Here is a 24,997-nt window from a genome sequence, read left to right on the forward strand (position 1 = left end):
GAGATTGGGAGTGTGAGAGAGAGAGACTGGGAGTGAGAGAGAGAGCGAGATTGGCAGTTTGAGAGAGAAAGAGATTGGGAGTGTGAGAGAGAGAGATTGGGAGTGTGAGAGAGACTGGGAGTGAGAGAGAGAGAGATTGGGAGTGTGAGAGAGAGAGAGATTGGGATTGTGAGAGAGAGAGAGATTGGGAGTTTGAGAGAGAGACTGGGAGTGAGTGAGAGGTAGAGACTGGGAGTGTGAGAGAGAGAGACTGGGAGTGTGAGAGAGAGAGATTGGGAGTGAGAGAGAGAGAGATTGGGAGTGTGAGAGAGAGAGATTGGGAGTGTGAGAGAGAGAGACTGGGAGTGAGGGAGAGACTGGAAGTGTGAGAGAGAGAGACTGGGAGTGTGAGAGAGAGAGACTGGGACTGTGTGAGAGAGAGAGCGACAGGGAGTGTGAGAGAGAGAAATTCGGAGTGAAAGAGAGAGAGAGATTGGGAGTGAGAGAGAGTGAGAGATTGGGAGTGTGAGAGAGAGAGAGACTGGGAGTGAGAGAGAGAGAGATTGTGAGTGTGAGAGAGAGAGAGAGATTGGGAGTGTCAGAGAGAGAGAGATTGGGTGTTTGAGAGAGAGAGGGATTGGCAGTGTGAGAGAGAAATAGATTGGGAGTGTGAGAGAGAGAGATTGGGAGTGTGAGAGAGACTGGGAGTGAGAGAGAGAGAGATTGGGAGTGTGAGAGAGAGAGACAGATTGGGAGTGTGAGATAGAGAGGGAGATTGGGAGTGTGAGAGAGAGAGACTGGGAGTGAGTGAGAGGGAGAGACTGGGAGTGTGAGAGAGAGAGACTGGGAGAGTGAGAGAGAGAGGCTGGGAGTGTGTGAGAGAGAGAGAGACTGGGAGTGTGTGAGAGAGAGAGATTGGTAGTGTGAGAGAGAGACTGGGAGTGTGAGAGAGCGTGATTGGGAGTGAGAGCGAGAGAGATTGGAAGTGTGAGAGAGAGAGATTGGGAGTGTGAGAGAGAGCGACAGGGAATGAGAGAGAGGGAGTGACTGGGAGTGTGAGAGAGCGAGACTGGGAGTGTGAGAGAGACAGACTGGGAGTGTGTGAGAGAGAGCGAGACTGGGAGTGTGAGAGAGAGAGATTGGGAGTGAGAGAGAGAGTGATTGGGAGTGTGAGAGAGAGAGATTGGGAGTGTGAGAGAGAGAGACTGGGGGTGTGAGAGAGAGAGATTGGCAGTGAGAGAGAGAGAGATTGGGTGTGTGACAGAGAGAGATTGTGAGTGTGAGAAAGAGTGAGATTGGGAATGTGAGAGAGAGAGAGACTGGGAGTGAGAGAGAGAGAGAGATTGGGAGTGTGAGAGAGAGAGAGATAGGGAGTGTGAGCGAGAGAGAGACTGGGAGTGAGAGAGAGAGAGAGATTGGGGGTGTGAGAGAGAGATTGGTAGTGTGAGAGAGAGAGAGTTTGGGAGTGTGAGAGAGTGAGAGATTGGGAGTGTGAGAGAGATAGACTGGGAGTGTCAGAGAGAGAGAGATTGGGAGTGAGAGAGAGAGATTGCGAGTTTGAGAGAGAGAGAGAGACTGGGAGTGAGAGAGAGAGAGAGATTGGGAGTGTGAGAGAGAGAGAGATTGGGAGTGTGTGAGAGAGAGAGATTGGTAGTGTGAGATAGAGAGAGAGATTGGGAGTGTGAGAGCCGAACTAGGCAGATACCCACTGATAATAAACATCCAAAAACGAGCACTAAACTTCCTAAATCACCTCAAATCTAGCTCCCCAGACACCCTTCATTTCAAAGCCTTTCAGACCCAAGAGCTAAACCCAGAAAAGAGTCCTCTGAGTCAGCTGCTACTGAAACTAAGTACTCAGCCGGACCCTGACCAGCCCCAGACCAACACAGCCGTCCAAACACCAATCCGAGTGAACCAAATCATTAAAAAATGCAAAGAAACCTACCTGGAACATTGGAACAAAATAACCGAAAGCCAAAGCAGATTAGAATGTTACCGGGCCCTAAAAAGAGAATATAAACTGGCAGACTACCTCACGACCATCAGAGACACAAAACAGAGACAGACCCTCACCAGGTACAGACTAAGCGACCACCAACTGGAAATTGAAAAAGGCAGATAGTAGAAATCCTGGCAGCCTAGAGAGAATAGAATATGCGATCAGTGTCTGGCTGGCGAGGTTGAAACAGAAATGCATTTCCTCCTAAAATGCGAAAAATTCAACACATCAAGAAACATATTATTCAACAAGCTAAGCCAAACAACCCCAGATTTCAAGGAATTGGATGATCTGTCAAAATTGAGATTAGTCTTAGGAGAAGGAGACAGACCATACCTTGGGGCCAAATATGTAACAACATGACACAACCTGAGGACTGTTTAAAATTAAGACTGTTTAAAATTAATATTGAACGTACCAAATGAAGTACAAAGACTGTTTAAAATTAATATTGTTTAAAAGTAATATTGTATGTACCCAACAAAAGTCAAATCGATTGACACCTACAGAATGTTAGAAAACTGTACCTTTTTGCAATGTAAGCTTTGGCAATATGGTTCTCTGTAAACTTTCATGCCAATAAAGCATTTGAATTGATTGGGAGTGTGAGAGAGACTGGGATTTTGAGAGAGAGAGAGATTAGGAGTGTGAGAGAGAGAGAGATTTGGAGTGTGAGAGAGAGAGATTGGGAGTGTGAGAGAGAGAGAGATTGGGAGTTTGAGAGAGAGAGAGATTGGGAGTGTGAGAGAGAGAGAGATTGGGAGTGTGAGAGAGAGACTGGGAGTGAGAAAGAGAGGTTGGGAGTGTGAGAGAGAGAGAGATTGGGAGTGTGAGAGAGAGAGAGATTGGGAGTGTGAGAGAGAGAGATTGGGAGTGAGTGAGAGAGAGAGACTGGGAGTGAGTGAGATAGAGAGACTGGGAGTGTGAGGAAGATTGGGAGTGTGAGAGAGTGAGGGATTCGGAGTGAGAGAGAGAGAGAGATTGGGAGTGTGAGAGAGAGAGAGATTGGGAGTGTGAGAGAGATTGGGTGTGTGAGAGAGAGAGAGATTGGGAGTGTGAGAGAGAGAGAGATTGGGAGTGTGAGAGAGAGAGAGATTGGGAGTGTGACAGAGAGAGAGATTGGGAGTGTGTGAGAGAGAGAGACTGGGACTGAGAGAGAGAGGGAGTTTGGGAGTGTGAGGGAGAGAGAGATTGGGCGTGTGAGAGAGAGAGCGTCAGATTGGAAGTGTGAGAGAGAGAGTGATTGGGAGTGTGCGGGAGAGAGAGACTGGGAGTGAGAGAGAGAGAGAGATTGGGAGTGTGAGAGAGAGAGAGACTGGGAGTGTGAGAGAGAGAGATTGGGAGTGTGAGAGAGAGAGATTGGAAGTGTGAGAGAGAGAGATTGGAAGTGTGAGAGAGAGAGAGATTGGGAGTGTGAGAGAGTGAGAGATTTGGAGTGTGAGAGGGAGAGAGATTGGGAGTGTGAGAGAGATTGGGAGTGTGAGAGAGAGATTGAGAGTGTGAGAGAGAGAGATTGGGAGTGTGAGAGAGATTGGGAGTATGAGAGAGAGAGAGAGACTGGGAGAGAGAGAGAGAGAGAGATAGGGAGTGTGAGAGAGTGAGAGACTGGGAGTGTGAGAGAGAGAGAGAGATTGGGAGTGTGAGAGAGTGAGAGATTGGGAGTGAGTGAGAGAAAGATTGGGAGTGTGAGAGAGAGAGAGATTGGGAGTGAGAGAGAGAGAGATTGGGAGTGAGAGAGAGAGAGAGATTGGGAGTGTGAGAGAGAGAGAGACTGGGAGTGAGAGAGAGAGATTGGGAGTGAGAGAGAGAGAGAGACTGGGAGTGAGAGAGAGAGAGATTGGGAGTGTGAGAGAGAGAGAGATTGAAAATTGAAATTGAAAAAGGCAGATACAAGAAATCCTGGCAGCCTAGAGAGAATAGAATATGCGATCAATGTCTGGCTGGCGAGGTTGAAACAGAAATGCATTTCCTCCTAAAATGCGAAAAATTCAACACATCAAGAAACATATTATTCAACAAGCTAAGCCAAACAACCCCAGATTTCAAGGAATTGGATGATCTGTCAAAATTGAGATTAGTCCTAGGAGAAGGAGACAGACCATACCTTGGGGCCAAATATGTAACAACATGTCACAACCTGAGGACTGTTTAAAATTAAGACTGTTTAAAATTAATATTGAACGTACCAAATGAAGTACAAAGACTGTTTAAAATTAATATTGTTTAAAAGTAATATTGTATGTACCCAACAAATGTCAAATCGATTGACACCTACAGAATGTTGGAAAACTGTACCTTTTTGCTATGTAAGCTTTGGCAATATGGTTCTCTGTAAACTTTCATGCCAATAAAGCATTTTAATTGGAATTGGAATTGGAATTGGGAGTGTGAGAGAGAGAGAGATTGGGAGTGTGAGAGAGTGAGATTGGGAGTGAGTGAGAGAGAGAGACTGGGAGTGAGTGAGATAGAGAGACTGGGAGTGTGAGGAAGATTGGGAGTGTGAGAGAGTGAGGGATTCGGAGTGAGAGAGAGAGAGATATTGGGAGTGTGAGAGAGAGAGAGATTGGGAGTGTGAGAGATATTGGGTGTGTGAGAGAGAGAGAGATTGGGAGTGTGAGAGAGAGAGAGATTGGGAGTGTGAGAGAGAGAGAGATTGGGAGTGTGAGAGAGAGAGAGATTGGGAGTGTGTGAGAGAGAGAGACTGGGAGTGAGAGAGAGGGGGAGTTTGGGAGTGTGAGAGAGAGAGAGATTGGGAGTGTGAGAGAGAGAGCGTCAGATTGGGAGTGTGAGAGAGAGAGTGATTGGGAGTGTGAGGGAGAGAGAGACTGGGAGTGAGAGAGAGAGAGAGATTGGGAGTGTGAGAGAGAGAGAGACTGGGAGTGTGAGAGAGAGAGAGATTGGGAATGTGAGAGAGAGAGATTGGTAGTGTGAGAGAGAGAGATTGGAAGTGTGAGAGAGAGAGAGATTGGGAGTGTGAGAGAGTGAGAGATTTGGAGTGTGAGAGGGAGAGAGATTGGGTATGTGAGAGAGATTGGGAGTGTGAGCTAGAGAGATTGAGAGTGTGAGAGAGAGAGATTGGGACTGTGAGAGAGATTGGGAGAATGAGAGAGAGAGAGAGACTGGGAGTGAGAGAGAGAGAGAGATTGGGAGTGTGAGAGAGAGAGAGACTGGGAGTGTGAGAGAGAGAGAGATTGGGAGTGTGAGAGAAAGAGAGATTGGGAGTGTGAGAGAGAGAGAGAGATTGGGAGTGTGAGAGAGAGAGAGATTGGGAGTGAGTGAGAGAAAGATTGGGAGTGTGAGAGAGAGAGAGACAGGGAGTGAGAGAGAGAAAGATTGGGAGTGAGAGAGAGAGAGATTGGGAGTGAGAGAGAGAGAGAGATTGGGAGTGTGAGAGAGAGAGAGACTGGGAGTGAGAGAGAGAGATTGGGAGTGAGAGAGAGAGAGAGACTGGGAGTGAGAGAGAGAGAGATTGGGAGTGTGAGAGAGAGAGAGATTGGGAGTGTGAGAGAGAGAGAGACTGGGAGTGAGAGAGAGAGAGATTGGGAGTGTGAGAGAGAGACCGGGAGTGAGAGAGAGAGACTGGGAGTGTGAGAGAGAGAGACTGGGACTGAGTGAGGGAGAGAGCGACAGGGAGTGTGAGAGAGAGAAATTGGGAGTGAGAGAGAGAGAGAGATTGGGAGTGAGAGAGAGTGAGAGATTGGGAGTGTGAGAGAGAGAGAGACTGGGAGTGAGAGAGAGAGAGATTGTGAGTGTGAGAGAGAGAGAGAGGTTGGGAGTGTCAGAGAGAGAGAGATTGGGAGTTTGAGAGAGAGAGGGATTGGCAGTGTGAGAGAGAAATAGATTGGGAGTGTGAGAGAGAGAGATTGGGAGTGTGAGAGAGACTGGGAGTGAGAGAGAGAGAGATTGGGAGTGTGAGAGAGAGAGAGAGATTAGGAGTGTGAGAGAGAGAGAGATTGGGAGTGTGAGAGAGAGAGACTGGGAGTGAGTGAGAGAGAGAGACTGGGAGTGTGAGAGAGAGAGACTGGGAGTGTGAGAGAGAGAGACTGGGAGTGTGTGTGAGAGAGAGAGACTGGGAGTGTGAGAGAGAGACATTGGGAGTGAGAGAGAGAGTGATTGGGAGTGTGAGAGAGAGAGAGACTGGGAGTGAGAGAGAGAGAGAGATTGGGAGTGTGAGAGAGAGAGAGATAGGGAGTGTGAGCGAGAGAGAGACTGGGAGTGAGAGAGAGAGAGAGATTGGGAGTGTGAGAGAGAGAGATTGGTAGTGTGAGAGAGAGAGAGTTTGGGAGTGTGAGAGAGTGAGAGATTGGGAGTGTGAGAAGAGAGAGAGATTTCCAAGAAACCTACCTGGAACATTGGAACAAAATAAACGAAAGCCAAAGCAGATTAGAATGGTACCGGGCCCTAAAAAGAGATTATAAACTGGCAGACTACCTCACGACCATCAGAGACACAAAACAGAGACAGACCCTCACCAGGTACAGACTAAGCGACCACCAACTGGAAATTGAAAAAGGCAGATACAAGAAATCCTGGCAGCCTAGAGAGAATAGAATATGCGATCAATGTCTGGCCGGCGAGGTTGAAACAGAAATGCATTTCCTCCTAAAATGCGAAAAATTCAACACATCAAGAAACATATTATTCAACAAGCTAAGCCAAACAACCCCAGATTTCAAGGAATTGGATGACCTGTCAAAATTGAGATTAGTCCTGGGAGAAGGAGACAGACCATACCTTGGGGCCAAATATGTAACAACATGTCACAACCTGAGGACTGTTTAAAAGTAAGACTGTTTAAAATTAATATTGTTAAAAGTAATATTGTATGTACCCAACAAATGTCAAATCGATTGACACCTACAGAATGTTGGAAAACTGTACCTTTTTGCTATGTAAGCTTTGGCAATATGGTTCTCTGTAAACTTTCATGCCAATAAAGCATTTGAATTGGAATTGGAATTGGAATTGGAATTGGATTGGGAGTGTTTGAGAGAGAGAGACTGGGAGTGAGAGAGAGAGGGAGTTTGGGAGTGAGAGAGAGAGATTGCGAGTTTGAGAGAGAGAGAGAGACTGGGAGTGAGAGAGAGAGAGAGATTGGGAGTGTGAGAGAGAGAGAGATTGGGAGTGTGTGAGAGAGAGAGATTGGGAGTGTGAGATAGAGAGAGAGATTGGGAGTGTGAGAGCCGAACTAGGCAGATACCCACTGATAATAAACATCCAAAAACGAGCACTAAACTTCCTAAATCACCTCAAATCTAGCTCCCCAGACACCCTTCATTTCAAAGCCTTTCAGACCCAAGAGCTAAACCCAGAAAAGAGTCCCCTGAGTCAGCTGCTACTGAAACTAAGTACTCAGCCGGACCCTGACCAGCCCCAGACCAACACAGCCGTCCAAACACCAATCCGAGTGAACCAAATCATTAAAAAATGCAAAGAAACCTACCTGGAACATTGGAACAAAATAACCGAAAGCCAAAGCAGATTAGAATGTTACCGGGCCCTAAAAAGAGAATATAAACTGGCAGACTACCTCACGACCATCAGAGACACAAAACAGAGACAGACCCTCACCAGGTACAGACTAAGCGACCACCAACTGGAAATTGAAAAAGGCAGATAGTAGAAATCCTGGCAGCCTAGAGAGAATAGAATATGCGATCAATGTCTGGCTGGCGAGGTTGAAACAGAAATGCATTTCCTCCTAAAATGCGAAAAATTCAACACATCAAGAAACATATTATTCAACAAGCTAAGCCAAACAACCCCAGATTTCAAGGAATTGGATGATCTGTCAAAATTGAGATTAGTCTTAGGAGAAGGAGACAGACCATACCTTGGGGCCAAATATGTAACAACATGTCACAACCTGAGGACTGTTTAAAATTAAGACTGTTTAAAATTAATATTGAACGTACCAAATGAAGTACAAAGACTGTTTAAAATTAATATTGTTTAAAAGTAATATTGTATGTACCAACAAAAGTCAAATCGATTGACACCTACAGAATGTTAGAAAACTGTACCTTTTTGCAATGTAAGCTTTGGCAATATGGTTCTCTGTAAACTTTCATGACAATAAAGCATTTGAATTGATTGGGAGTGTGAGAGAGAGAGAGACTGGGATTTTGAGAGAGAGAGAGATTAGGAGTGTGAGAGAGAGAGAGATTTGGAGTGTGAGAGAGAGAGAGATTGGGAGTGTGAGAGAGAGAGAGATTGGGAGTTTGAGAGAGAGAGAGATTGGGAGTGTGAGAGAGAGAGAGATTGGGAGTGTGAGAGAGAGACTGGGAGTGAGAAAGAGAGGTTGGGAGTGTGAGAGAGAGAGAGATTGGGAGTGTGAGAGAGAGAGAGATTGGGAGTGTGAGAGAGAGAGATTGGGAGTGAGTGAGAGAGAGAGACTGGGAGTGAGTGAGATAGAGAGACTGGGAGTGTGAGGAAGATTGGGAGTGTGAGAGAGTGAGGGATTCGGAGTGAGAGAGAGAGAGAGATTGGGAGTGTGAGAGAGAGAGAGATTGGGAGTGTGAGAGAGATTGGGTGTGTGAGAGAGAGAGAGATTGGGAGTGTGAGAGAGAGAGAGATTGGGAGTGTGAGAGAGAGAGAGATTGGGAGTGTGACAGAGAGAGAGATTGGGAGTGTGTGAGAGAGAGAGACTGGGACTGAGAGAGAGAGGGAGTTTGGGAGTGTGAGAGAGAGAGAGATTGGGAGAGTGAGAGAGAGAGCGTCAGATTGGAAGTGTGAGAGAGAGAGTGATTGGGAGTGTGCGGGAGAGAGAGACTGGGAGTGAGAGAGAGAGAGAGATTGGGAGTGTGAGAGAGAGAGAGACTGGGAGTGTGAGAGAGAGAGAGATTGGGAGTGTGAGAGAGAGAGATTGGTAGTGTGAGAGAGAGAGATTGGAAGTGTGAGAGAGAGAGAGATTGGGAGTGTGAGAGAGTGAGAGATTTGGAGTGTGAGAGGGAGAGAGATTGGGAGTGTGAGAGAGATTGGGAGTGTGAGAGAGAGAGATTGAGAGTGTGAGAGAGAGAGATTGGGAGTGTGAGAGAGATTGGGAGTATGAGAGAGAGAGAGAGACTGGGAGAGAGAGAGAGAGAGAGATTGGGAGTGTGAGAGAGAGAGAGACTGGGAGTGTGAGAGAGAGGGAGATTGGGAGTGTGAGAGAAAGAGAGATTGGGAGTGTGAGAGAGAGAGAGAGATTGGGAGTGTGAGAGAGTGAGAGATTGGGAGTGAGTGAGAGAAAGATTGGGAGTGTGAGAGAGAGAGAGACTGGGAGTGAGAGAGAGAGAGATTGGGAGTGAGAGAGAGAGAGATTGGGAGTGAGAGAGAGAGAGAAATTGGGAGTGTGAGAGAGAGAGAGACTGGGAGTGAGAGAGAGAGATTGGGAGTGAGAGAGAGAGAGAGACTGGGAGTGAGAGAGAGAGAGATTGGGAGTGTGAGAGAGAGAGAGATTGGGAGTGTGAGAGAGAGAGATTGGGAGTGAGAGAGAGAGCGAGATTGGGAGTTTGAGAGAGAGAGAGATTGGGAGTGTGAGAGAGAGAGATTGGGAGTGTGAGAGAGACTGGGAGTGAGAGAGAGAGAGATTGGGAGTGTGAGAGAGAGAGAGTTGGGATTGTGAGAGAGAGAGAGATTGGGAGTGTGAGAGAGAGAGACTGGGAGTGAGTGAGAGGTAGAGACTGGGAGTGTGAGAGAGAGAGACTGGGAGTGTGAGAGAGAGAGACTGGGTGTGTGAGAGAGAGAGATTGGGAGTGAGAGAGAGAGAGATTGGGAGTGTGAGAGAGAGAGAGATTGGGAGTGTGAGAGAGAGAGAGATTGGGAGTGTGAGAGAGAGAGATTGGGAGTGAGTGAGAGAGAGAGACTGGGAGTGAGTGAGAGAGAGATACTGGGAGTGAGTGAGATAGAGAGACTGGGAGTGTGAGGAAGATTGGGAGTGTGAGAGAGTGAGGGATTCGGAGTGAGAGAGAGAGAGATATTGGGAGTGTGAGAGAGAGAGAGATTGGGAGTGTGAGAGAGATTGGGTGTGTGAGAGAGAGAGAGATTGGGAGTGTGAGAGAGAGAGAGATTGGGAGTGTGAGAGAGAGAGAGATTGGGAGTGTGAGAGAGAGAGAGATTGGGAGTGTGTGAGAGAGAGAGACTGGGAGTGAGAGAGAGGGGGAGTTTGGGAGTGTGAGAGAGAGAGTGATTGGGAGTGTGAGAGAGAGAGCGTCAGATTGGGAGTGTGAGAGAGAGAGTGATTGGGAGTGTGAGGGAGAGAGAGACTGGGAGTGAGAGAGAGAGAGAGATTGGGAGTGTGAGAGAGAGAGAGACTGGGAGTGTGAGAGAGAGAGAGATTGGGAATGTGAGAGAGAGAGATTGGTAGTGTGAGAGAGAGAGATTGGAAGTGTGAGAGAGAGAGAGATTGGGAGTGTGAGAGAGTGAGAGATTTGGAGTGTGAGAGGGAGAGAGATTGGGTATGTGAGAGAGATTGGGAGTGTGAGCTAGAGAGATTGAGAGTGTGAGAGAGAGAGATTGGGAGTGTGAGAGAGATTGGGAGAATGAGAGAGAGAGAGAGACTGGGAGTGAGAGAGAGAGAGAGATTGGGAGTGTGAGAGAGAGAGAGACTGGGAGTGTGAGAGAGAGAGAGATTGGGAGTGTGAGAGAAAGAGAGATTGGGAGTGTGAGAGAGAGAGAGAGATTGGGAGTGTGAGAGAGAGAGACATTGGGAGTGAGTGAGAGAAAGATTGGGAGTGTGAGAGAGAGAGAGACAGGGAGTGAGAGAGAGAAAGATTGGGAGTGAGAGAGAGAGAGATTGGGAGTGAGAGAGAGAGAGATTGGGAGTGTGAGAGAGAGAGAGACTGGGAGTGAGAGAGAGAGATTGGGAGTGAGAGAGAGAGAGAGACTGGGAGTGAGAGAGAGAGAGATTGGGAGTGTGAGAGAGAGAGAGATTGGGAGTGTGAGAGAGAGAGATTGGGAGTGAGAGAGAGAGCGAGATTGGGAGTTTGAGAGAGAGAGAGATTGGGAGTGTGAGAGAGAGAATTTGGGAGTGTGAGAGAGACTGGGAGTGAGAGAGAGAGAGATTGGGAGTGTGTGAGAGAGAGAGATTGGGATTGTGAGAGAGAGACAGATTGGGAGTGTGAGAGAGAGAGACTGGGAGTGAGTGAGAGGTAGAGACTGGGAGTGTGAGAGAGAGAGACTGGGAGTGTGAGAGAGAGAAACTGGGAGTGTGAGAGAGAGAGATTGGGAGTGAGAGAGAGAGAGATTGGGAGTGTGAGAGAGAGAGATTGGGAGTGTGAGAGAGAGAGACTGGGAGTGAGGGAGAGACTGGGAGTGTGAGAGAGAGAGACTGGGAGTGTGAGAGAGAGAGACTGGGACTGTGTGAGGGAGAGAGCGACAGGGAGTGTGAGAGAGAGAAATTGGGAGTGAGAGAGAGAGAGAGATTGGGAGTGAGAGAGAGTGAGAGATTGGGAGTGTGAGAGAGAGAGAGACTGGGAGTGAGAGAGAGAGAGATTGTGAGTGTGAGAGAGAGAGAGAGATTGGGAGTGTCAGAGAGAGAGAGATTGGGAGTTTGAGAGAGAGAGGGATTGGCAGTGTGAGAGAGAAATAGATTGGGAGTGTGAGAGAGAGAGATTGGGAGTGAGAGAGAGAGCGAGATTGGGAGTGTGAGAGAGAGAGAGACTGGGAGTGAGAGAGAGAGAGATTGGGTGTGTGATAGAGAGAGATTGGGAGTGTGAGAGAGAGAGAGATTGGGAGTGTGAGAGAGAGAGAGACTGGGAGTGAGAGAGAGAGAGAGATTTGGCCAGACCCCTTTAGATGTCACACCAGCCATCGCAAATCGGAACAACCTTGATCGTGAAATAAATAAAAGCGGTAGGGAGGTAGTGCAACTCTGCCGAGCCTTAGGCCTGTACATAGTTAATGGTAGGTTCAGAGGGGACTCCCTAGGGAGACTCACATACTCCTCAACTCTTGGGTCTAGTGTGGTGGACTATACAATCACTGACCTGGACCCCTGCGATATCAACGCATTCACTGTCAGGCAGCAATCCCCCCTCTCAGACCATAACCAAATAAATGTGTACCTTAAACTTTCTGCCCAAACTACAGACACAAAAAAGGAACACAGTAAGCTACATAAAATAAACCAGACATACAGATGGGCCCCAGACAGTGGAGATAAATTCATCACAGCACTAAATTCACCTGATCTCACAAGTAAAATTTCAAAATTTAAAGAAAATCTGTATGAGATCACCAGAGATGGTGTAAACACGGCCATAGAGGATATAAATATGATCTTCCATGAGGCAGCTGTAAAAGCCGACCTCGTGAAACAGAAGAGGAAGCATCACAAAAGACAAAATAAAAATATGAAATGGTTTGACCACGAATGCAAAAATGCCAGAAAAGACCTGAGAAAAATATCAAACCAAAAGCATCGGCAACCAAACAATCCGGACCTACGTACTAGATACAATGAAACCCTCAAAAGATATAAACACACCATTAGGAACAAAACACAAAACTATACCCACAAAATACTCGAAGAAATTGAAAACTCCACCAATCCAAAACAATTCTGGGAAATGTGGAATAACCTGAGTACAACACAATTGCAAGCATTACCAATCCAAGATGGCGACATCTGGAGAACACATTTTGAAAACCTCTACAAAGACATCCCAAAAAACAAAACAAACCCAAGTCAACATCAGGTCACAGAAAAACTCCACACATTAGAAGCAACAATTAAAGACAACCAAAACCCTCTAGACTCCCCAATCACATGGAAAGAACTGGCCACAAAAACAAAATCTCTCCACCTAAAGAAAGCCTGTGGCCCAGACAACATCAAAAATGAAATGCTAAAGTTCAGCAATATGGAGATGCAGGGTGCGATACTCAAACTATTCAACATCATATTACGCTCAGGCTGTTTTCCCGATATCTGGTGCCAAGGACTAATCTCCCCCATATATAAAAGTGGAAACAAATCAGACCCAAATAACTACCGCGGCATCTGTGTCAACAGTTGTCTAGGGAAGTTATTCTGCAGTATTCTAAATAGTAGATTACTTGATTTTCTTAACAAACATAATATCCTCAGAAAAAACCAAATAGGCTTTCTTCCAAAACACCGCACTGCCGACCATATCTATACCCTTCACACCCTCATTGAAAAACATAAACACCAAACAAAAAATGGGAAAATATTCGCCTGTTTCATCGACTTCAAGAAAGCCTTTGACTCTATATGGCACGAAGGGCTCTATTATAAACTTCTTCAGTGTGGAATAGGGGGCAAAGTCTATGACCTTATTAAATCAATGTATCTGAAAAACAAATGCGGGGTCAAAATTGGAGACAAACGCACCGATTTCTTCACCCAGAGAAGAGGCATCCAGCAGGGCTGCAATTTGAGCCCGACCCTGTTCAACATATACATAAATGAATTAGCAGACATGCTGGAGCAAAGCGAGTCACCAGGTCTCCGTCTCCTGGATGGAGAAGTGAAGTCCCTGTTCTGTGCGGACGACCTGGTTCTGCTGTCTCCCACAGAACAGGGATTACAGCAACAACTAGACCTACTCGACAAATACTGCCAAAATTGGGCTCTAACAGTAAATCTAAAGAAAACCAACATCATGATTTTTCAGAAAAGACCCAGATGTCAGGAAAACAAATACCAGTTTACCCTCAGTGATACCACTATAGGATACACTATGAGCTACACCTACCTTGGTCTAACTATTACAGCATCAGGGAGCTTCAGCATAGCAGTGAATGCACTAAAAGAAAAAGCCCGAAGAGCCCTATATGCAATAAAAAGAAAATTCTACAACATCCAAATCCCAATCAAAATCTGGCTCAAAATTTTTGACAGCATAATCCTGCCCATTGCACTGTACGGTAGTGAAGTATGGGGCCCGCTAAATCATCAAAGCTACACTAAATGGGAAAAACACACAATAGAAGCCCTACATGCAGAATTCTGCCGAAGCATCCTTCGCACCCAAAGAAAAACGCCAACAAATGCATGCAGAGCCGAACTAGGCAGATACCCACTGATAATAAACATCCAAAAACGAGCACTAAACTTCCTAAATCACCTCAAATCTAGCTCCCCAGACACCCTTCATTTCAAAGCCTTTCAGACCCAAGAGCTAAACCCAGAAAAGAGTCCCCTGAGTCAGCTGCTACTGAAACTAAGTACTCAGCCGGACCCTGACCAGCCCCAGACCAACACAGCCGTCCAAACACCAATCCGAGTGAACCAAATCATTAAAAAATGCAAAGAAACCTACCTGGAACATTGGAACAAAATAACCGAAAGCCAAAGCAGATTAGAATGTTACCGGGCCCTAAAAAGAGAATATAAACTGGCAGACTACCTCACGACCATCAGAGACACAAAACAGAGACAGACCCTCACCAGGTACAGACTAAGCGACCACCAACTGGAAATTGAAAAAGGCAGATAGTAGAAATCCTGGCAGCCTAGAGAGAATAGAATATGCGATCAATGTCTGGCTGGCGAGGTTGAAACAGAAATGCATTTCCTCCTAAAATGCGAAAAATTCAACACATCAAGAAACATATTATTCAACAAGCTAAGCCAAACAACCCCAGATTTCAAGGAATTGGATGATCTGTCAAAATTGAGATTAGTCCTAGGAGAAGGAGACAGACCATACCTTGGGGCTAAATATGTAACAACATGTCACAACCTGAGGACTGTTTAAAAGTAAGACTGTTTAAAATTAATATTGAACGTACCAAATGAAGTAGAAAGACTGTTTAAAATTAATATTGTTTAAAAGTAATATTGTATATACCCAACAAATGTCAAATCGATTGACACTTACAGAATGTTGGAAAACTGTACCTTTTTGCTATGTAAGCTTTGGCAATATGGTTCTCTGTAAACTTTCATGCCAATAAAGCATTTGAACTGAACTGAACTGAGAGAGATTGGGAGTGTGAGCGAGAGAGAGACTGGGAGTGAGAGAGAGAGAGAGATTGGGAGTGTGAGAGAGATAGACTGGGAGTGTGAGAGAGAGAGAGATTGGGAGTGTGAGAGCGAGAGAGATTGGGAGTGTGAGAGAGACTGGGAGTGAGAGAGAGAGAGATTGGGAGTGTGAGAGAGAGAGATTGGGATTGTGAGAGAGAGAGAGATTGGGAGTGTGAGAGAGAGAGACTGGGAGTGAGTGAGAGGTAGAGACTGGGAGTGTGAGAGAGAGAGACTGGGAGTCTGAGAGAGAGAGATTGGGAGTGAGAGAGAGAGAGATTGGGAGTGTGAGAGAGAGAGAGATTGGGAGTGTGAGTGAGAGAGAGATTGGGAGTGTGAGAGAGAGAGATTGGGAGTGAGTGAGAGAGAGAGACTGGGAGTGAGTGAGATAGAGAGACTGGGAGTGTGAGGAAGATTGGGAGTGTGAGAGAGTGAGGGATTCGGAGTGAGAGAGAGAGATATTGGGAGTGTGAGAGAGAGAGAGATTGGGAGTGTGAGAGAGATTGGGTGTGTGAGAGAGAGAGAGATTGGGAGTGCGAGAGAGAGAGAGATTGGGAGTGTGAGAGAAAGAGAGATTGGGAGTGTGAGAGAGAGAGAGATTGGGAGTGTGTGAGAGAGAGAGACTGGGAGTGAGAGAGAGGGGGAGTTTGGGAGTGTGAGAGAGAGAGATTGGGAGTGTGAGAGAGAGAGAGATTGGGAGTGAGAGAGAGAGATTGCGAGTGTGAGAGAGAGAGAGAGACTGGGAGTGAGAGAGAGAGAGAGATTGGGAGTGTGAGAGAGAGAGAGATTGGGAGTGTCAGAGAGAGAGTGACTGGGAGTTTGAGAGAGAGAGCGATTGGAAGTGTGAGAGAGAGAGAGAATGGGAGTGTGAGAGAGAGACTGGGAGTGAGAGAGAGAGATTGGGAGTGTGAGAGAGAGAGAGATTGGGAGTGTGAGAGCGAGAGAGATTGGGAGTGTGAGAGAGACTGGGAGTGAGAGAGAGAGAGATTGGGAGTGTGAGAGAGAGAGATTGGGATTGTGAGAGAGAGAGAGATTGGGAGTGTGAGAGAGAGAGACTGGGAGTGAGTGAGAGGTAGAGACTGGGAGTGTGAGAGAGAGAGACTGGGAGTCTGAGAGAGAGAGATTGGGAGTGAGAGAGAGAGAGATTGGGAGTGTGAGAGAGAGAGAGATTGGGAGTGTGAGTGAGAGAGAGATTGGGAGTGTGAGAGAGAGAGATTGGGAGTGAGTGAGAGAGAGAGACTGGGAGTGAGTGAGATAGAGAGACTGGGAGTGTGAGGAAGATTGGGAGTGTGAGAGAGTGAGGGATTCGGAGTGAGAGAGAGAGATATTGGGAGTGTGAGAGAGAGAGAGATTGGGAGTGTGAGAGAGATTGGGTGTGTGAGAGAGAGAGAGATTGGGAGTGCGAGAGAGAGAGAGATTGGGAGTGTGAGAGAAAGAGAGATTGGGAGTGTGAGAGAGAGAGAGATTGGGAGTGTGTGAGAGAGAGAGACTGGGAGTGAGAGAGAGGGGGAGTTTGGGAGTGTGAGAGAGAGAGATTGGGAGTGTGAGAGAGAGAGCGTCAGATTGGGAGTGTGAGAGAGAGAGTGATTGGGAGTGTGAGGGAGAGAGAGACTGGGAGTGAGAGAGAGAGAGAGATTGGGAGTGTGAGAGAGAGAGAGATTGGGAGTGTGAGAGAGAGAGAGATTGGGAGTGTGAGAGAGAGTGATTGGTAGTGTGAGAGAGAGAGATTGGAAGTGTGAGAGAGAGAGAGATTGGGAGTGTGAGAGAGTGAGAGATTTGGAGTGTGAGAGGGAGAGAGATTGGGTATGTGAGAGAGATTGGGAGTGTGAGCTAGAGAGATTGAGAGTGTGAGAGAGAGAGATTGGGAGTGTGAGAGAGATTGGGAGAATGAGAGAGAGAGAGAGACAGGGAGTGAGAGAGAGAGAGAGATTGGGAGTGTGAGAGAGAGAGAGACTGGGAGTGTGAGAGAGAGAGAGATTGGGAGTGTGAGAGAAAGAGAGATTGGGAGTGTGAGAGAGAGAGAGAGATTGGGAGTGTGAGAGAGAGAGAGATTGGGAGTGAGTGAGAGAAAGATTGGGAGTGTGAGAGAGAGAGAGACTGGGAGTGAGAGAGAGAGAGATTGGGAGTGAGAGAGAGAGAGATTGGGAGTGAGAGAGAGAGAGAGATTGGGAGTGTGAGAGAGAGAGAGACTGGGAGTGAGAGAGAGAGATTGGGAGTGAGAGAGAGAGAGAGACTGGGAGTGAGAGAGAGAGAGATTGGGAGTGTGAGAGAGAGAGAGATTGGGAGTGTGAGAGAGAGAGATTGGGAGTGAGAGAGAGAGCGAGATTGGGAGTGTGAGAGAGAGAGAGACTGGGAGTGAGAGAGAGAGAGATTGGGTGTGTGATAGAGAGAGATTGGGAGTGTGAGAGAGAGAGAGATTGGGAGTGTGAGAGAGAGAGAGACTGGGAGTGAGAGAGAGAGAGAGAGATTGGGAGTGTGAGAGAGAGATAGGGAGTGTGAGCGTGAGAGAGACTGGGAGTGAGAGAGAGAGAGAGATTGGGAGTGTGAGAGAGAGAGATTGGTAGTGTGAGAGAGAGAGAGTTTGGGAGTGTGAGAGAGTGAGAGATTGGGAGTGTGAGAAGATAGACTGGGAGTGTGAGAGAAAGAGAGATTGGGAGTGAGAGAGAGAGAGATTGCGAGTGTGAGAGAGAGAGAGAGACTGGGAGTGAGAGAGAGAGAGAGATTGGGAGTGTGAGAGAGAGAGAGATTGGGAGTGTCAGAGAGAGAGAGACTGGGAGTTTGAGAGAGAGAGAGATTGGGAGTGTGAGAGAGAGAGAGATTTGGCGTGTGAGAGAGAGAGAGATTGGGAGTGTGAGAGAGAGAGAGATTGGGAGTTTAAGAGAGAGAGCGACTGGAAGTGTGAGAGAGAGAGAGAATGGGAGTGTGAGAGAGAGACTGGGAGTGAGAGAGAGAGATTGGGAGTGAGAGAGAGAGAGAGATTGGGAGTGTGAGAGCAAGAGAGATTGGGAGTGTGAGAGAGAGAGGTTGGGAGTGAGTGAGAGAGAGAGACTGGGAGTGAGTGAGATAGAGAGACTGGGAGTGTGAGAAAAATTGGGAGTGTGAGAGAGTGAGGGATTCGGAGTGTGAGAGAGAGAGAGATTGGGAGTGTGAGAGAGAGAGAGATTGGGAGTGTGTGAGAGACTGGGAGTGAGAGAGAGAGGGAGTTTGGGAGTGTGAGAGAGAGAGAGATTGGGAGTGTGAGAGAGAGAGAGTCAGATTGGGAGTGTGAGAGAGAGAGTGATTGGGAGTGTGAGGGAGAGAGAGACTGGGAGTGAGAGAGAGAGAGAGATTGGGAGTGTGAGAGAGAGAGAGACCCCAGACACCCTTCATTTCAAAGCCTTTCAGACCCAAGAGCTAAACCCAGAAAAGAGTCCCCTGAGTCAGCTGCTACTGAAACTAAGTACTCAGCCGGACCCTGACCAGCCCCAGACCAACACAGCCGTCCAAACACCAATCCGAGTGAACCAAATCATTAAAAAATGCAAAGAAACCTACCTGGAACATTGGAACAAAATAACCGAAAGCCAAAGCAGATTAGAATGTTACCGGGCCCTAAAAAGAGAATATAAACTGGCAGACTACCTCACGATCATCAGAGACACAAAACAGAGACAGACCCTCACCAGGTACAGACTAAGCGACCACCAACTGGAAATTGAAAAAGGCAGATACAAGAAATCCTGGCAGCCTAGAGAGAATAGAATATGCGATCAATGTCTGGCTGGCGAGGTTGAAACAGAAATGCATTTCCTCCTAAAATGCGAAAAATTCAACACATCAAGAAACATATTATTCAACAAGCTAAGCCAAACAACCCCAGATTTCAAGGAATTGGATGATCTGTCAAAATTGAGATTAGTCCTAGGAGAAGGAGACAGACCATACCTTGGGGCTAAATATGTAACAACATGTCACAACCTGAGGACTGTTTAAAAGTAAGACTGTTTAAAATTAATATTGAACGTACCAAATGAAGTAGAAAGACTGTTTAAAATTAATATTGTTTAAAAGTAATATTGTATATACCCAACAAATGTCAAATCGATTGACACCTACAGAATGTTGGAAAACTGTACCTTTTTGCTATGTAAGCTTTGGCAATATGGTTCTCTGTAAACTTTCATGCCAATAAAGCATTTGAACTGAGAACTGAGAACTGAGAGAGATTGGGAGTGTGAGAGAGAGAGATTGGTAGTGTGAGAGAAAGAGATTGGAAGTGTGAGAGAGAGAGAGATTGGGAGTGTGAGAGAGAGAGAGACTGGGAGTGTGAGAGAGAGAGAGATTGGGAGTGTGAGAGAGAGAGATTGGTAGTGTGAGAGAGAGAGATTGGAAGTGTGAGAGAGAGAGAGATTGGGAGTGTGAGAGAGAGAGAGATTGGGAGTGTGAGAGAGAGAGAGACTGGGAGTGAGAGAGAGAGAGATTGGGAGTGTGAGAGAGAGACCGGGAGTGAGAGAGAGAGACTGGGAGTGTGAGAGAGAGAGACTGGGACTGAGTGAGGGAGAGAGCGACAGGGAGTGTGAGAGAGAGAAATTGGGAGTGAGAGAGAGAGAGAGATTGGGAGTGAGAGAGAGTGAGAGATTGGGAGTGTGAGAGAGAGAGAGACTGGGAGTGAGAGAGAGAGAGATTGTGAGTGTGAGAGAGAGAGAGAGATTGGGAGTGTCAGAGAGAGAGAGATTGGGAGTTTGAGAGAGTGAGGGATTGGCAGTGTGAGAGAGAAATAGATTGGGAGTGTGAGAGAGAGAGATTGGGAGTGTGAGAGAGACTGGGAGTGAGAGAGAGAGAGATTGGGAGTGTGAGAGAGAGAGAGAGATTAGGAGTGTGAGAGAGAGAGAGATTGGTAGTGTGAGAGAGAGAGACTGGGAGTGAGTGAGAGAGAGAGACTGGGAGTGTGAGAGAGAGAGACTGGGAGTGTGAGAGAGAGAGACTGGGAGTGTGTGTGAGAGAGAGAGACTGGGAGTGTGTGTGAGAGAGAGAGACTGGGAGTGTGAGAGAGAGAGATTGGGAGTGAGAGAGAGAGTGATTGGGAGTGTGAGAGAGAGAGAGACTGGGAGTGAGAGAGAGAGAGAGATTGGGAGTGTGAGAGAGAGAGAGATAGGGAGTGTGAGCGAGAGAGAGACTGGGAGTGAGAGAGAGAGAGAGATTGGGAGTGTGAGAGAGAGAGATTGGTAGTGTGAGTGAGAGAGAGTTTGGGAGTGTGAGAGAGTGAGAGATTGGGAGTGTGAGAAGAGAGAGAGATTGCCAAGAAACCTACCTGGAACATTGGAACAAAATAAACGAAAGCCAAAGCAGATTAGAATGGTACCGGGCCCTAAAAAGAGATTATAAACTGGCAGACTACCTCACGACCATCAGAGACACAAAACAGAGACAGACCCTCACCAGGTACAGACTAAGCGACCACCAACTGGAAATTGAAAAAGGCAGATACAAGAAATCCTGGCAGCCTAGAGAGAATAGAATATGCGATCAATGTCTGGCCGGCGAGGTTGAAACAGAAATGCATTTCCTCCTAAAATGCGAAAAATTCAACACATCAAGAAACATATTATTCAACAAGCTAAGCCAAACAACCCCAGATTTCAAGGAATTGGATGACCTGTCAAAATTGAGATTAGTCCTGGGAGAAGGAGACAGACCATACCTTGGGGCCAAATATGTAACAACATGTCACAACCTGAGGACTGTTTAAAAGTAAGACTGTTTAAAATTAATATTGTTAAAAGTAATATTGTATGTACCCAACAAATGTCAAATCGATTGACACCTACAGAATGTTGGAAAACTGTACCTTTTTGCTATGTAAGCTTTGGCAATATGGTTCTCTGTAAACTTTCATGCCAATAAAGCATTTGAATTGGAATTGGAATTGGAATTGGAATTGGATTGGGAGTGTGTGAGAGAGAGAGACTGGGAGTGAGAGAGAGAGGGAGTTTGGGAGTGTGAGAGAGAGAGAGATTGGGAGTGTGAGAGAGAGAGAGTCAGATTGGGAGTGTGAGAGAGAGAGTGATTGGGAGTGTGAGGGAGAGAGAGACTGGGAGTGAGAGAGAGAGAGAGATTGGGAGTGTGAGAGAGAGAGAGACTGGGAGTGTGAGAGAGAGAGAGATTGGGAGTGTGAGAGAGAGAGATTGGTAGTGTGAGAGAGAGAGATTGGAAGTGTGAGAGAGAGAGAGATTGGGAGTGTGAGAGAGAGAGAGATTGGGAGTGTGAGAGAGAGAGAGACTGGGAGTGAGAGAGAGAGAGATTGGGAGTGTGAGAGAGAGACCGGGAGTGAGAGAGAGAGATTGGGAGTGAGAGAGAGAGAGATTGGGAGTGAGAGAGAGAGAGATTGGGAGTGTGAGAGAGAGAGAGACTGGGAGTGAGAGAGAGAGAGATTGGGAGTGTGAGAGAGAGAGATATTGGGAGTGTGAGAGAGAGAGAGACTGGGAGTGTGAGAGAGAGAGAGATTGGGAGTGTGAGAGAGAGAGAGAGATTGGGAGTGTGAGAGAGAGAGAGAGATTGGGAGTGAGAGAGAGAGAGAGATTGGGAGTGTGAGAGAGAGAGAGTCAGATTGGGATTGTGAGAGAGAGAGTGATTGGGAGTGTGAGGGAGAGAGAGACTGGGAGTGAGAGAGAGAGAGAGATTGGGAGTGTGAGAGAGAGAGAGACTGGGAGTGTGAGAGAGAGAGAGATTGGGAGTGTGAGAGAGAGAGATTGGTAGTGTGAGAGAAAGAGATTGGAAGTGTGAGAGAGAGAGAGATTGGGAGTGTGAGAGAGAGAGAGACTGGGAGTGTGAGAGAGAGAGAGATTGGGAGTGTGAGAGAGAGAGATTGGTAGTGTGAGAGAGAGAGATTGGAAGTGTGAGAGAGAGAGAGATTGGGAGTGTGAGAGAGAGAGAGATTGGGAGTGTGAGAGAGAGAGAGACTGGGAGAGAGAGAAAGAGAGATTGGGAGTGTGAGAGAGAGACCGGGAGTGAGAGAGAGAGACTGGGAGTGTGAGAGAGAGAGACTGGGACTGAGTGAGGGAGAGAGCGACAGGGAGTGTGAGAGAGAGAAATTGGGAGTGAGAGAGAGAGAGAGATTGGGAGTGAGAGAGAGTGAGAGATTGGGAGTGTGAGAGAGAGAGAGACTGGGAGTGAGAGAGAGAGAGATTGTGAGTGTGAGAGAGAGAGAGAGATTGGGAGTTTGAGAGAGAGAGGGATTGGCAGTGTGAGAGAGAAATAGATTGGGAGTGTGAGAGAGAGAGATTGGGAGTGTGAGAGAGACTGGGAGTGAGAGAGAGAGAGATTGGGAGTGTGAGAGAGAGAGAGAGATTAGGAGTGTGAGAGAGAGAGAGATTGGGAGTGTGAGAGAGAGAGACTGGGAGTGAGTGAGAGAGAGAGACTGGGAGTGTGAGAGAGAGAGACTGGGAGTGTGAGAGAGAGAGACTGGGAGTGTGTGTGAGAGAGAGAGACTGGGAGTGTGAGAGAGAGAGATTGGGAGTGAGAGAGAGAGTGATTGGGAGTGTGAGAGAGAGAGAGACTGGGAGTGAGAGAGAGAGAGAGATTGGGAGTGTGAGAGAGAGAGAGATAGGGAGTGTGAGCGAGAGAGAGACTGGGAGTGAGAGAGAGAGAGAGATTGGGAGTGTGAGAGAGAGAGATTGGTAGTGTGAGAGAGAGAGAGTTTGGGAGTGTGAGAGAGTGAGAGATTGGGAGTGTGAGAAGAGAGAGAGATTGCAAAGAAACCTACCTGGAACATTGGAACAAAATAAACGAAAGCCAAAGCAGATTAGAATGTTACCGGGCCCTAAAAAGAGATTATAAACTGGCAGACTACCTCACGACCATCAGAGACACAAAACAGAGACAGACCCTCACCAGGTACAGACTAAGCGACCACCAACTGGAAATTGAAAAAGGCAGATACAAGAAATCCTGGCAGCCGAGAGAATAGAATATGCGATCAATGTCTGGCCGGCGAGGTTGAAACAGAAATGCATTTCCTCCTAAAATGCGAAAAATTCAACACATCAAGAAACATATTATTCAACAAGCTAAGCCAAACAACCCCAGATTTCAAGGAATTGGATGACCTGTCAAAATTGAGATTAGTCCTGGGAGAAGGAGACAGACCATACCTTGGGGCCAAATATGTAACAACATGTCACAACCTGAGGACTGTTTAAAAGTAAGACTGTTTAAAATTAATATTGTTAAAAGTAATATTGTATGTACCCAACAAATGTCAAATCGATTGACACCTACAGAATGTTGGAAAACTGTACCTTTTTGCTATGTAAGCTTTGGCAATATGGTTCTCTGTAAACTTTCATGCCAATAAAGCATTTGAATTGGAATTGGAATTGGAATTGGAATTGGATTGGGAGTGTGTGAGAGAGAGAGACTGGGAGTGAGAGAGAGAGGGAGTTTGGGAGTGTGAGAGAGAGAGAGATTGGGAGTGTGAGAGAGAGAGAGTCAGATTGGGAGTGTGAGAGAGAGAGTGATTGGGAGTGTGAGGGAGAGAGAGACTGGGAGTGAGAGAGAGAGAGAGATTGGGAGTGTGAGAGAGAGAGAGACTGGGAGTGTGAGAGAGAGAGAGATTGGGAGTGTGAGAGAGAGAGATTGGTAGTGTGAGAGAGAGAGATTGGAAGTGTGAGAGAGAGAGAGATTGGGAGTGTGAGAGAGAGAGAGATTGGGAGTGTGAGAGAGAGAGAGACTGGGAGTGAGAGAGAGAGAGATTGGGAGTGTGAGAGAGAGACCGGGAGTGAGAGAGAGAGATTGGGAGTGAGAGAGAGAGAGATTGGGAGTGAGAGAGAGAGAGACTGGGAGTGTGAGAGAGAGAGAGACTGGGAGTGAGAGAGAGAGAGATTGGGAGTGTGAGAGAGAGAGATATTGGGAGTGTGAGAGAGAGAGAGACTGGGATTGTGAGAGAGAGAGAGATTGGGAGTGTGAGAGAGAGAGAGAGATTGGGAGTGTGAGAGAGAGAGAGAGATTGGGAGTGAGAGAGAGAGAGAGATTGGGAGTGTGAGAGAGAGAGAGACTGGGAGTGTGAGAGAGAGAGAGAGATTAGGAGTGTGAGAGAGAGAGAGATTGGGAGTGTGAGAGAGAGATTGGGAGTGTGAGAGAGAGAGAGAGATTAGGAGTGTGAGAGAGAGAGAGATTGGGAGTGTGAGAGAGAGAGACTGGGAGTGAGTGAGAGGCAGAGACTGGGAGTGTGAGAGAGAGAGACTGGGAGTGTGAGAGAGAGAGACTGGGAGTGTGTGAGAGAGAGAGAGACTGGGTGTGAGTGAGAGAGAGAGATTGGTCGTGTAAGAGAGAGACTGGGAGTGTGAGAGAGCGTGATTGGGAGTGAGAGCGAGAGAGATTGGTAGTGTGAGAGAGAGAGATTGGGAGTTTGAGAGAGAGAGACAGGGAGTGAGTGAGAGGGAGTGACTGGGAGTGTGAGGGAGCGAGACTGGGAGTGTGAGAGAGAGAGACTGGGAGTGTGTGAGAGAAAGAGAGACTGGGAGTGTGAGAGAGAGAGATTGGGAGTGAGAGAGAGAGTGATTGGGAGTGTGAGAGAGAGAGATTGGGTGTGTGAGAGAGAGAGATTGGGAGTGAGAGAGAGAAATTGGGTGTGTGATAGAGAGAGATTGGGAGTGTGAGAGAGAGAGAGATTGGGAGTGTGAGAGAGAGAGAGACTGGGAGTGAGAGAGAGAGAGAGATTGGGAGTGTGAGAGAGAGAGAGATAGGGAGTGTGAGCGAGAGAGAGACTGGGAGTGAGAGAGAGAGAGAAATAAATAAAAGCGGTAGGGAGGTAGTACAACTCTGACGAGCCTTCGGCCTGTACATAGTTAACGGTAGGTTCAGAGGGGACTCCCTAGGGAGACTCACATACTCCTCAACTCTTGGGTCTAGTGTGGTGGACTATACAATCACTGACCTGGACCCCTGCGATATCACCTCATTCACTGTCAGGCAGCAATCACCCCTCTCAGACCATAACAAAATAAATATGTACCTTAAACTTTCTGCCCAAACTACAGACACAAAAAAGGAACCCAGTAAGCTCC

The sequence above is a fragment of the Somniosus microcephalus genome, chromosome 4 (assembly GCF_052327205.1).
Source record: "Somniosus microcephalus isolate GS21.2 chromosome 4, FLI_Smic_1.0, whole genome shotgun sequence".
In the NCBI taxonomy this organism is placed as follows: Eukaryota; Metazoa; Chordata; class Chondrichthyes; order Squaliformes; family Somniosidae; genus Somniosus; species Somniosus microcephalus.